Source organism: Lemur catta, chromosome 17 (genome assembly GCF_020740605.2).
Source record: "Lemur catta isolate mLemCat1 chromosome 17, mLemCat1.pri, whole genome shotgun sequence".
Classification (NCBI taxonomy): Eukaryota; Metazoa; Chordata; class Mammalia; order Primates; family Lemuridae; genus Lemur; species Lemur catta.
The window spans coordinates 41212392-41226482 of NC_059144.1; positions in this window are offsets into that span (position 1 = coordinate 41212392).

The following is a 14091-nucleotide window of genomic DNA, read 5'->3' on the forward strand; positions in this document are numbered from 1 at the left end:
CACTTTCTCTTCTACCAGATTGTCAGCTCTGTCAGAACAGGGATCTTCCTCTGCTTGCCATTGGTGTGTTCCCAGTGCCCTGAACAGACTGGCTGAGTATTCAATACACATTTGTCAAATAAACATTGCTCCGTAGTTGGTTGGTTTGTTTAAACTTTCAGGGTAACAGACATGGGTTTGCCTCCATCTTTCAGTGCGTGGAACTCTGTCGATTGGCCGGGTCATGTTTGTTTTCCAAACCCTGTTGAATGAGTGCGGGTGAAATAATGGCCAAACAAACCAGGTGATGGGTGAGTCAGTCCCTCCTGCCTGGAAACACAGAGTAGGGGAGGGGGAAGGAGGACCCACCCAGCCTTAAACAGGCTGGTCCTGATTCACAGGGAGAGGACTTGACTTTGTGTCCAAGCAAGAATTTCCCAGGCAAAAACAGCCCATAAACATACAAAGACCAGGACAGGGAAGTAACTCATTGATTGCTTCAACACTACAGGGTGGAGCTGTTTATTAAGCCCCCTGCCCTCAAAAGGAATTAACTTAAAATTCTTTTCTGATTATAAAAGTAGTATTGGCTCATTATTATAAAATTTTTTTCAGACAATAAAGAAAATTGTGAAGAAGAGAATGAAACACAGTCATAATTTTACAGCATTTTATAAATAATCTCATAGATTTTTAAATGCATAGAGGTATATTTAAACTCTAAAGTGAAACGGTGCTTTTTATTTAACAGGAATACCTAAGATTTCTTGAGTACTTCACAACGCGTATACTAGTTGCTGTCTGTGTATGAATCCATTTTATACTCACAGTAGTCCTGTGTGATGAACACCTTTATTAAGCCCATCTCATAGATGGGGAAGATGAGGCACTGAGAGGTTAAGTGACTTACCCAAGATCACACAGCTGTAGGTGGCCAAGCTTGGACTGAGACACAGGTAATCTGGCTTCAAGGCCTATGACCCTAACCACCATACTACACTGCCAAGACAGAGAGCAGCCACTTCTCAAGTTAATGTTCACAGATATGAGTCGTTGTTCTCAGTGTCTAATTTATTCTTCTATTAATAAACAATTGGGGTTTTATAATTTTCTCCTATTAGGAAATAGAAACTTCCCTTGGGGGCCTTTAATGAGGTAAGAAAACTGTGGTTAGATGTCACCACAATCCATGTGTCCTACCCAGGAAAAGCAGCAAAGCGGCACCACTTGGTTTTGTTTGTTTGTTTGTTTTTTCTCCTACTTCACACAGTCCCAAACAAACAGCCAGTGAAAAAAAGGTAACTGAGCATACTTTAGAAGCTTGAAGAAGTGACCACTGTCAGCAGGGGAGAAAAGAGTTACCAAAAAAGACAAAAATTCAGAAGTCTAAGACTTAATTTGGATGCAAATGATCTAATGTAGTTTAATACTGTCTGAAGCCTTCACTGTATTCTAGAGCAACACAAATGTTCACCATCATGACTGAAATATCCATTCTGAAAAGCTCAAATGATAGACACATACTCCATCTGACGACAGTAAACTATGGACACTGCATCGCAGATGGTGACAGATGGAAACATACAAGCAAACACAGGGAAGACTCAGTCCTCTGGCACGCTGGCTGGGCTGGAATCCCTCATTCTGTCTTTGCTGACCATGTAGCAAGGGTAGGAGGTCACCTCACCTGCTCTGTGGCTGTTCCTTCAGGACTGTGAGGGTGGCAGGAACATTAAATGACATCCTGGATGTGAATTTAGGTCATTAGCCCCACCGTGAAGCAGCCGCCCCTTATGCATACATATATGGGCTTCGGGGTTTACTCATATTTGTGAAACATCCATAAAGTACTTGTGTGCCAGACATGGTTCTAAGAGCTTCATATATATTAGCTCATTTCATCAAAAAATAATACTCTGAAATACATAGTGGGGAAACTGAGGCACAAGGAGGTTAATTTGCCCAACATGGTGGAGACAGTAAGTGACAGTGCTAGGATTTGAACCCCAGAAACTTGGCTCCAGGGTCTGGGTTCTTAACTCCTATCCTAATCAGCCTCTCTGTCTCTGTCTTGGCCCTAGCCTTGGGACACTCAAAGCAAGTTCACTTTCAGCTGGGGGTTGAAGGGCAGCAAGGTAAATACTTTTTTTTTTTTTTTTTGAGACAGAGTCTCCATATGTCACCCAGGCTAGAGTGTAGTGTCATCATCATAGCTCACTGCAACCTCAGATTCCTGGGCTCAAGCCTCAGCCTCCCATGTAGCTGGGACCACAGGTGCACACCACCATGCCTGGCTAGTTTTTTAATTTTTCTGTAGAGACAGGCTTTTGATATTGCCCCAAATGGTCTCAAACTCCTGGCCTCAAGCAATTCTCCCACCTCGGCCTCCCCAAGTGCTAGGATTACAAGCGTGAGCCACCACACCAAGCCTTTTTTCCCTTTCAAACAACATCCATTTATTAGCCCACAGTTCTGTAGGTCCCAGGTTCACGCAGGCTCGGTGTGTTCCATGCTCGGGATATCGCATGGCCGAAGTAGAGACGTCAGCCCACCTGAGGCTTCATCTGAAGGTTCTGAGAAGAATCGACTTCAAGTTCATTCAGTGTTGGCAGAATTCATTTCCTTGCAGTTGCAGAACTGAAGTCCCTTGGCCTCACTTGGTATGAACGGGAGGCTGGTCTCGCTGCAGCTAGAGGCCTCCTGCATTCCCTGTCCTGCGGCCCCTTCCATCTTTTTATTTATGGCAAATATCTTAAGTATCTCACAGATTTGTCTCGAATAAGAACCAAAGGTAATAGAGTAGCTCCTGTGGGAGGCTGGGGGAAGAACCAAAGGGCCAGGGAAACCCCTTAGCAACAGGGGGACTTTTGTTTCCGTTTTGGGTGAGGCCCCAGTGTTGGTGTGAGGTGTCCTTCTCTAGAAAGAGCTGGAACACGTCTGCTGTTAGAAAAGGGGAGACTTCCCCAAACCAGCCCACTAACCCTTAGCCTTGAGGTGCGTCCCGGGAGACTTAAAGATTACTGAAGAGAAGATAGGAGTTCAAGAGTATTTTTGGAGAGAGTTTTTTGTGCTACTGTGTGCATAGCACATAGTAGGTGCTTAATCCAGATTTAATGACTTATGCCAAGCACTAGTCTAGGTACCAGAGTCCCTCGGAGTCTAAGGGTGATAACAGATAATAAGGAAGCAGATTTTTTTTTTTTTTTTTTTTGAGACAGAGTCTCGCTCTGTTGCCCAGGGCTACAGTGCCATGGTGTCAGCCTAGCTCACAGCAACCTCAAACTCCTGGGCTCACATGATCCCCCAACTCAGCCTCCCAAGTGGCTGGGACTACAGGCACGCTCCACCAACCCAGCTAATTTTTCTATTTTTAGTAGAGACGGGGTCTCACTCTTGCTCAGGCTGGTCTCAAACTCCTGACCTCAAGCGATCCTCCCGCCTCAGCTTCCCAGAGTGCTAGCATTGCAGGCATGAGCCACTGCACCTGGCCAAGGAAGCAGATTTTTAAAAGAAACAGAATATCATGCCAAATGAAAGAATCCAGATACAAAATGCTGCATATTCGATTTCATTTATATGAAATGCTCAGAACAGGCAAATCCATAGAGACAGGGAACAGAGTGACCATTGCCAGGGGAGTGACTGCTGACAGGTACAGAGGTTCTTCTGGGGGTGATGGAAATGTTTGGGAATCAGATACAGTGAATATACTAAAAGTCACTGAATTGTACCCTTTAAAATGGTGAAGTTTATCTTATATGAATTATATTTCAATAACTTATTTTTTATTTTTATTATTAGGGACAAGGTCTCACTGTGTCACCCAGGCTGCATGATCCCACTGCTGATCAACATGGGAGTTTCGGCCTGCTCCGTTCCTGACCTGGGTCACGTCACGCCTCCTTAGGCAACCTGATGGTCCTCCGCTCCCAGGAGACCACCACATTGATGCCAAACTCAGTGCAAACACCAGATCAACAGAGTGTGTGACAGCCCAGAACTCCTGGGCTCAAGTGATCCTCCCACCTGAGCTGGGACTACGGGTGCTCGCCACTGAACCCAGCTCAATAACAATTTTTAAAACATTTTTTTTACAAAGAACAAAACAAGAGAATTTCACATAACATGTGCCATGAGGACAAAATTGTGAAATGTTGGAAGAGACAGTAGCTGGTAGGGGCAGGAGGGGAAATGACCTCAGTCAGGTGGTTGCTCTGAGAAAGTGACATTTGTGATGGGACCTGGATTACGACCAGGAGGTAACTATATGAACATCTAGAAGAAGACAGACAAAAGAACAGCAAGTGTAAAGGTCCTGGGGTAGGGACAAGCTTGGCATGTTCAAGGAGCAGATAAGTGAGCTGGGGTGCAGGGGAAGAGGTCCAAGAGGGGTCAGAGACCCCTTCAGGGAAGGAAGCAGACCAAACAGGGCCTTGCAGACCACTAGGAGGAGTTTGGGTTTTGCCCACAGTAAAATGGGGAGTCACGGGAAATGAACATGATCCGATCCATATGCTTGAAGAAGACTGCCTGGACTGCCATGCAAAGTAAATGCAGTCGTGTACACATAATGTTTCAGTCAATCATGGACAGCGTAGATGTCGCATAAGATAATACCACATTTTTACTGTACCTTTTCTATGTTTAGATAGGAACAGATACACAGATACTCACATTGTGTTACCATTGCCTACGGTATTCAGTGAGTACAGTCACATGCTGTCCGTGCTGTCAGTATAGTCACACGGAAGCAATAAGCTCTACCAGACAGCCTAGGTGTGTCCTAGGCTATACCATCTAGGTTTGTGTAAGCACACTCCACGATGTTCCCACAATGGTGTAATCACCTAACGACGTGTTTCCCAGAGCACAGCCCGTCATTAAGCGGGGCATGACTGTCGTAGGCAGGAGAGAGTAGAAGCAGCAAACATGAGTAAAGCCCTTTGACACCACGCCTGTGGCTAGCGACACTCAGCAACTGCCAGTCATCGCTCGTGAACTAGAGACATGACCGTTTGCCATACTTATTTAAACACAGGAAGTCAAGGCTGTGGCTATTTTGATATTTCTGTCTTGATACTGCCTCTCCTCCCTATTCTGTGAGTCACCCAGCGCCCCCGATTCTTCCTCCTCCGACCTCATGCCCTCTGTGATCTCCCCACCGTCCCCACCCTAGGACAGAAACTAGCTCCCAGCCTACCCGGGCTTACCTTTTTTCTTTCTCCCTTTAAAAAAGATCTATTTTTTTTCTTATTTCACACCATATGTCATTTTGCAGAAAAAAATGATAAAAAATATAAATGAGCAAAAGGAAAAAAATACCCATGATCCACAATTCAGCAATAATGATTATCAAAACAACATTTGAATATATGTTATTCCTGTCCTTTTTTATTTTGGGGGTTTTGGATTTTATTAATATTTGTATCGAGGTCATCACACATGCACAGAAGTTGAAGAGTCAAATTTCCTAAAAATAGAAATCTCCACTTCATTCCCTCCTCTCATTTTCCTCTTCCCAAAGACAACCACTTACGGCTGATTGTTTTGGTACTTAACTCCATGTCTTGGAATAACATGCTTCTATCACCACTTCTTAATTTTTCAGTTTTTAGCAAAGTCTGCTTTCCCACTCTGGGTGATGAAAGTCTTTCCTTCCACACTCCTGCCCAGCAGGTACACACCCTGCCTACCTCCCATCCTCTCAATAAAGTCACATGGTAATTTTGGTGCAATCAACATTTACTATTATATTTACATTATTGTAACAATATAAATGCCATTCACAGCTGAGCTCCATTGTAAACTATAACGACCTTTGCTTTTCTGAAAAGATTCCCATTTTTCTTGGGTTAATTATTATCTTGTTCCCATACCCATTCCACCCAGGCCTAGTTTTCTCAGTATTTGTCAACAGTTCAACTCTAAACTCTTTGCAAGTGCCCAAGTGTCCTCTTAACAACTTCCAATGCATCACAAATTTTACCCATTTACCTTCTAGAAGAAACTTCGCTGGAGTTTTCAGAGCTGCTCACATCTGCACTGGTTACCTCTCTGGTGCTCAGCTGTCATCCTGGGATCTCCCTCCATCATCACCTAGGGATCCCAGTTGCCTTTCTCCTGTGATGGGTTTCCATTTCCTGGGCAATGGGTCTTGTTCTTCCTTCCTTGACCCCCGTCCATTTGGAGTAGCATAGCTTCCAGCAGCTCCTTGAGAAAGGGTGTGTGGGAAGTAGACATTGTGGGACTTCCATATGCTGAAAGTTTTCTCTTCTTTTCATTTCTTTCATCATGGTTTGGCTGGGTATAAAATTCTAGGTTGGAAAGCATTTTCCTTCAGAATTTTGAAGGCATTGCTCCATCATCTCCTTGCTTCCGAGATTTGGCTGAGAAGTCCAAAGTTATTTTGATGTTCTAAATGTGACCTCCTTATTTCCCTCTCTACTGGAAGTTTGCAGGGTCACTGTTCTCAGTATTTTGAAGTTTTATGATGATGTTCCTGGAAGGATCTGGAAGTCTGACTGCTTCTCAAATAAGCTTTTAATCAATTTCCCTTATGTCAATGGAAAAGAATGCAGACTGTAAAATAATTTAAAGAGGTTTATTCTGAATTGGATATGTGCAACGATGGCCCAGTGAGCCATGCCCAAGAAGCCTTGACCAAGTCGTTTCACCATGGTTGGGTTACATTTTGGTTTTATACATTTCAGGGAAACAAAAATTACACATAAAGTCATAAATCAACACATGGAAGAGGTTCATTGGTTTGGCCCAAAAAGACAGGACATCTCAAAGCGAGGCATTACAAATTATAGGTAGGTTTAAAGATTATTTGATTTGTAATTGGTTAAAAAAAATGAAGCTTTGTCTAAAGGCTTGGAATGTTTTTAAGTTAAGATAAGGAAGTCTGCTAATCAGGAACAAGCCACCGGACATATACTGGACATATACCCAGACTCAAGTAATCTGCTAGGTAAATTGACCTGCAGGTGTGGTTTAAGCTTTGTCTTGTATTGCCTTAGACCTGTTAATGAGTTACAAAAGATATCTCCAAGAAGGAAGGGGGGGCATGACGAGACATGTCTGACTTCCCTTCTCGTGGCCAGCTCCCCAGCTGTAGGATATTCTGGGGTCCCCTTGGCCAAGAGGGAGTCCATTCAGTCAGCTGGAGGGGGGCTTAAGATTTTATTTTTAGTTCACACTTATTATACTTTCCTGTCTACAACCCCCGACTCCATTTCAATTTTACTTTCAGAGGCACAAGGTGCCACCAATTCCTGAGCCTTCTGGAATTTGGGGGAGTAAATCAGGTTGGGGAAAGCCCCATTGTTGGCTGAAGATTCTGTTTGCCTTCTACCCTACAAAATGATCTTACTATTATCTCCTCTCCTATTCCCCAGTCTGTTAGGTCTGGAGCCGAGAGGGAAACATACGAAATCTGAGGTGTAGCAAAATGCTGTTAATTTGAGCATCTGGGTGCAGATGGGTGGAGGCCGAAAAGAGCATCCACGAGAGAAAGGGGAGAGCCTTGGGTTTTACAGAGGGTTTTTCCAGGGGGAGTGAGCAACTGGGCCAGAACAGCCACTGTAATAAATTCTTTTCAAACAACCAATTTCTGGGACCCCTGCATCAGTCACATCCTGCAGAGAGAGGGAGGGATAGCTTTGTCTTTATGGGGGCAGGGGCAGGGATAGGAACGCGGCATCGCTGCAACTGTCTGTGGTCAGAGTTAGATTTACAACCTCCGGACTCTCCAGACTCCGGTGGCTATTGTTTCACAGGCCTTATGATCACTGTCTAAGTCTTCCATTAATCGCACTTTGTCCTATACATACTTTCTGGGTTCCCACCCCGAGCAAACCTAACACAGTCCTTGAGGGTTTATGCCTTTAAAAAATAAACCCCTTTACTGTCAATCTAGTGGGGCTTAGGGGTATAGCAAAAGTAGAAGCCCATGTTTGTTCTGCCATCTTTTCTCAAGAGTCTCACTGGCTAATCTTAAAATGGCGCTCTCTACCTCTGCTGAAATCCCACTTCCTCCTTCCCCAGAGGCCCTGCCTGACTCACCTCTCCCTTCCCCGTGCCAACAATGGGGACTGCCACACAGTAAGCACAGGGGATGTTTGTGAACAGGGTCATCCTCGGTGGTGGTTACCAAATGTGATCACCCTAAGAAATTCCTGAAGTGAATGTCCTAGTTTGCTTTGCCCAGATACAGAAGTGGGGAATTAAGACAGGGAAGTGAAAGAAGTCAGTACAGGTGTGTTTTCAAGCACAGCACCACCGTGGGCAGCTGGAGCTTAATCCCACTGGGGAGCTCCAGGAAACAGTTTGGCCACATGCCCCTCAGACCTGTTCCAACCAAGGGCGAGGGGGTGCGGGTATTTATCCTCCAACGCCCTCCAGTCCTTGGTTGAGGAGCACTGACTCCCCAGCACAGCTGGCTCGTGCTGTGCTGACAGGAAGCCTGTCTCGGTCTATTTTTGCTGCTTTAACAGAATGCTTGAGACTCTATAAAGAAAAGAAATTTATTTCTCACAGTTTTTTGTTTGTTTGTTTGCTTGTTTTTAAATAGAGATGGGGTCTTTCCCTTGCTCAAGCTGGTCTAGAACTCCTGAGCTCAAGGGATCCTCTCAACTCGGCCTCCCAGAGTGCTAGGATTACAGGCATGAGCCACGGCGCCCGGCCTATTTCTCACAGTTCTTGAGGCTGGGAAGTCCAAGATTGAGGGACCAGTGTTTGGCAAGGGCCCTCTTGCCGTGGCATCCCACAGCAGAAGGGCAAAAAGAGAATGAGAGAGAGGCCAAGGGGACATGACTCATCCTTTTATAAGCAACTCATGCTCAAGACAACAAGCCCACACCCACTATACTGGCATTGATCCCCCACAAGGTCAGAGCCCTCCAGCCTAACCACCTCTTAAAGGTCCCACCTCTTCACACTGTTGCAGTGGGGATTAAGTTTCCAGCATATGCTTTTAGGGGGACACATCCAAACCATAGCAAGCCCTTAGGCAGAGTGTCACAGGTATTTGCAGTGGGAACTTGCAAGAGTTATGCAGGTACTACAGTCTGCTATGCGGGTAGAGAAACAAGTGGAAATTCATATTCCCAGCCCTGCATCTGACACCCAGTAGGTCTGTGGTAGGACTGGAATCTGTTGTTTTTTCACGAACTCTGTCAGGTGTATCTGTTGCACCTGACTCCACTGAACTCTACTTTGTAATTTCTGCCTAGAAATTCTAGTGTCTGTTATCTGCTAAGTGGCCAAGCCTAGATTAAAGCATTAGCATCCCTAGGCATCAAAGAAATCATGCCCATTCTCTCCCATGTGTAAATCAATATGAAACAATACTAAATGGCAAAAGTAAATGAAGGGAAGTCCAAACGATCTTATGTTTCCTATGTGTGTGGGTGGAATAATGACTCTCTAAAGACATCCATGTGCTAATCTCTGGTTGCCGTGAATATGTCATGTTCCATGGCAAGGATGGATTAAGGTTGCAGATGGAATTAGGTGGCTAATCGCTGACTTTGAGATGAGGAGATTATTCTGATTATCTGGGTGGCTCTAACATAATCACGAGGGTCCTTATAAAGAAAAGAGCAAGGCCAGAGAGTCAGAGGCAGAAGCAGAGGGTGGAGCGATGCAGTCCCTGGCTTTAAGGATGGAGAATGGGCCAGAAGCCATGGAATGCAGCAGCCCCTAGCAGCTGGAAAAGGCAAGAAAATGGACTCTCCTGTAGGGCTGCCAGAAGGCATGCAGTACTGCCAACACCTTGACTTTAGCCCAGTGACACTTCTAAGCTACAGAACTAGAAGTATTTAATAATAAATCTGTGTTGTTTTAGGCCAATTCCTTGCCGTAAATCTCTTAATATATATCTCCTACTGGTTCTGCTTCTCTCATTGAACCCTGACTGATATTCATGGTAACCACTTTGATTCCCTGTTTAATGAAAGTATGAAATATCAAATTCTTTTAAAAGTTTTTGTTTGGACCCATTTTATGGACAGCTTCAGCATTTTCTGAGCTTTGGGAAAACAGTGATGACTAAGACTTCAAGTTTCTGTAAAATTGGGCTAATAGGAGTACTGACCTCATAGGGTTATTATGAGGATTAAATACATGAGTGAACATAATGCACTTTGAATAATGCCTAGTACAAAGTAAGTGTTTGAGAAACTTTAGAAGAAATAAAGACCGAAGCAAGCCAGGAGAGAGACGAGATCCTTGCTTTCAGGGAGCTTATATGCTAAATATAAATGGGTGATAAACTCAGGGAAGAAGGAAAGAAGAAAGGAAAGGAGGGCGGGGAAGAAGAAGGGAAAAAATAACTGATGGCGACAGTGCTTCAAAGACACTTATTTATGTTTAAGACTTTATGTCGCATTGGCAGCCCGTGGCCAAATCCAGCCTGCCACCTGTTTTCATATGGCCCATGAGCTAAGAATGGTTTTACATTTTTATTTTTTTATTTTGGTTTCTTTAATTTTTTATTTTTTCCACTCTGAATTACCAACTGAATACATTTTTAAATGGTTGAAAAAAATCCAAAGAAGAATAATATTTCGTGATATGTAAAAATAATATGAAGCTGGGAGTGATGGCGAGCGCCTGTATCCCAGCTACTCAGGAAGCTGAGGTGGGAGGATCGCTTGAGCCCAGGAGTTCAAGGCTGCAGTGTATTAGGACTGGGCCTGTGAATAGCCACTGTACTCCAGCCTCAGCCGCACAGCAAAACCCTCTCTCTAAAAAAGAAAAGACTCTGGGAGGCTGAGGTGAGAGAATCGCTTGAGCTCAGGAGTTCAAGACCAGCCTGAACAAGAGCAAGACCCCGTCTCTACCAAAAATAGAAACAATTAGCCAGGTTGGTGGCACACTCCTGCAGTCCCAGCTACTCTGGAGGCTGAAGCAGGAGGATCACTGGAGCCTAGGAATTTGAGGTTGCCATGAGCTTGAGCTCTGATCATGCCATTGCACTCTAGCCAGGGTGAAAGAGCAAGACTCTGTCTCAAAAAAAAAAAAAAAAGAGAGAGAGAGAGAAAAGGACATGAAATTCAATTTTCAATATCCGTAAAGTTTTACTGAGGCCAGGTGCAGTGGCTCATGCCTGTAATACTAGCACTCTGGGAGGCTGAGGTGGGAGGACTGCTTGAGCTCAAGAGTTCGAGACCAGCCTGAGCAAGAGTGAGATCTCGTCTCTACTAAAAATAGAAAAAATTAGCCAGGCATGGTAGCACACGCCCGTAGTCCCAGCTACTCAGGAGGCTGAGGCAGGAGGATCACTTGAGCCCAGGAGTTTGAGGTTGCTATGAGCTAGGCTGATGCCACGGCACTCTAGCCCAGGCAACAGAGCAAGACTCTGTCTCAAAAAAACATAAAAAGGTTTTACTGGAACACAGCTATGCTTATTTATACTGTCTATGCTCTTGCACACTACAGAGTTGAGTTGCTGCTACAAAGATCATAAGGCCCACGAAAACTACTCTATTTACCGTCTGACTCTTTACAGAAAAAGGTTGCCAATCCATCCTTTAGACTGAGTACCCAAGGGAGGGCTTCCCTGAGGAGGTGACATTTAAGTTGAGACCTGAATAACAAGAAGGAGGAAGAGTGGATAAAGAGGAGGGCAGAGCTGTCCAGGCAGAGAGAACAGAGAACAAAGGCAGGGCTTTCTCCCTAAGCCTTCTAAAGAGAGGCTCTGTCAAAAAATGTGATAGGGTTCTATGGCTCTAAGGGTGCTATGACCTCTCAGGGTAACGGAACCTGTAGGTGCCAAGCGGGGCTTGGTATCCAGGACTGCCTGGCTCCAGAACTTGCTCTGCCCCATGCCGGCCCCTTCTCAGCCTGGCATGGAACAGGAGCCCAGGAACGACATGTTGAATGGCTTTATTTGCCTTCCTGGGACAATGACTGGAATTTTAGATTCATTCCCAAGAATAGTTGAGAAGAGCCACGGACTCACCCATGGGCTGAGAGCAAGTGCTCTACAGACTCAAGGTTGGCAGCAAGCCCAGAGAAGGCCATGGTTGGGAGCCTCGTGACCATCACAAAGCCCTGACCCGGCCTTGACAGGAGAATCTGTGGCAAGGGCAGTGGGTGGGACAGTGGATAGAGAGGAGCAGCCCTCCATGAATCCAGCTATCTGGGGGTTCTTGGCACAGGGAGAAAAGTGTTAACCAGTGTGGCCAGAGAGAACCCAGCTCTTAATCCTTTGTGGGCCAGTTCATTCCTGTCAGGCTCTGTGCTAAGAGAGGAAAGTAGACTATCAGCCCCATTTTAGAGCCAGAGAAGTTAAGGCAGTGGAGGGCAACGGGGCTACTGGTTAAAAATGCAGACACTGTGTTTGAATCCCAGCTTCATCATTTGCTAGCTGTGTGACAGCAGGCAAGTGGCTTGACTTCTTTGTGCTTCAGTTTATGGATAATGACAGCATCTGCCTCAAAGATATGTAAGGAATTAAGGAAATAATAGACCAATGCCACACCTACAGGAAGGACTCAGTAAACATTAGCAGATCCTAATGACATTCTCTCAGCTTTGACAACAGTTCTAAGAGGTTTTGGAGGACAGGTACAATGAACACTATCTGGGTGATGGGCACACTTTTAACCCTGACTGGAGCATTACAAGAGCAATACATGTAACCAAAAACGTGTGTATACCCATAATACTTTGAAATTAAAAGAAAAAAGTTTGAACCAGACAGATCTCTTCTCCACCCAATTCTTCAGGGCCAAAGCCATGATATTATCCTTGACCCCTCTCTTATATGCCATAGTCCATCAGCAAACCCTGCTTTCAATATGCACCCAGAGTCCAACCCTCCCTGCTACTTCCAGGGTATCACCTTCATCCAAACTGCCACCAGCTCTTGCCTGGATTATTGCAAAGACTTCCTAGCTGGTCTCGGGGCTTCTACCCTCACCCTCCCACCCCCAGGCAACTGTCCACAAGCACCAAAGCTCATGTCACTTCTCAATCCAAAACCCTTCTATGACTTCCTAACACACCTACCATTAACAAACACATTTATTTATTTATTCAACAATTACTTATTGTGTGTCTACTATGGGTCAGGTTCTGTTCTAGGCATTGGAGATAAAATGGAAAACAATATAAAAAATCTCTGCATTCATGAGGTTTCCATTCTCGTGGAGGGAGTAGACAACAAACAAATATGTTAGGTGTCAAGTGGAAAAATAATTCAGGGAAGGTGGCCTTGGATTTTAAGTAGGATGGTCTCAGAGGCCTAACACACAAGGTAAGGGTTAAATAAAAGCCTTAAACAAAAGCCTTAAAACAAAAGGGTTAAACAAAAGTGGGAAAGGGGGAGCCAAACGGCTACCTAGGAGGAAAGCATTCTAGACAGAGAATCAGGCTACCTAGGAAGAAAGCATTCTAGACAAAGAATCAGCGAGTGCAAAGGTGGAAATGTTCCTGGTGTATTTTGGGCACAACAGGAAGCCACTGTGATGATATTGGAAAGTGAGGGGGTGAGGGGGAGCCAAGGAGGAAAAGGGGGGCGGTGTGAATCCTGTAGGTTCTCCAAGGTTTTTTTCTCTGATGGAGATTGGAAGCCACTGGAGGTTCTGAGTAGAGGAGTGACTGGAGTTTTAAAGGATCACAGTGTGTGTGGAAGACCATCAGGAACAACTGTAGAGTCAGAGACTAATCAGGGACTGCAGCAACTAGACTATCCAGGTGAGATACGGTGGCTTGGATCAGGAAGGCAGGTAGCAGCAGGGGAGGTACATCCGATCCAAAGGCCTTACAGTGAGGTTCTGGCCCTCCTTGTGGGGTCCCTCTCAGCCCTCCAACCTCACCTTGTTCCTTCTGGTATCCCCAACACCAGGCACATAGAAGACATCTATTAAATATTTGTTGAATCAATGAACAAATTAACAAATAATCTATCCCTAGATCAGCATCTATTTTAATGCTAGGCATGCAGTTCGAACTCAGTAAATGTTTACAGATGGCATACTGAACAGTCCTGCAAAGTCCAAAGGGGTTACTCCTCTCTACAGCTGAGGGAAACTGAGGCTCAGACTGAGGAAGTGTTCCCCCTGGAGTCCCTCTGCATAGTGGGGCATCCTTCCTTCCCAA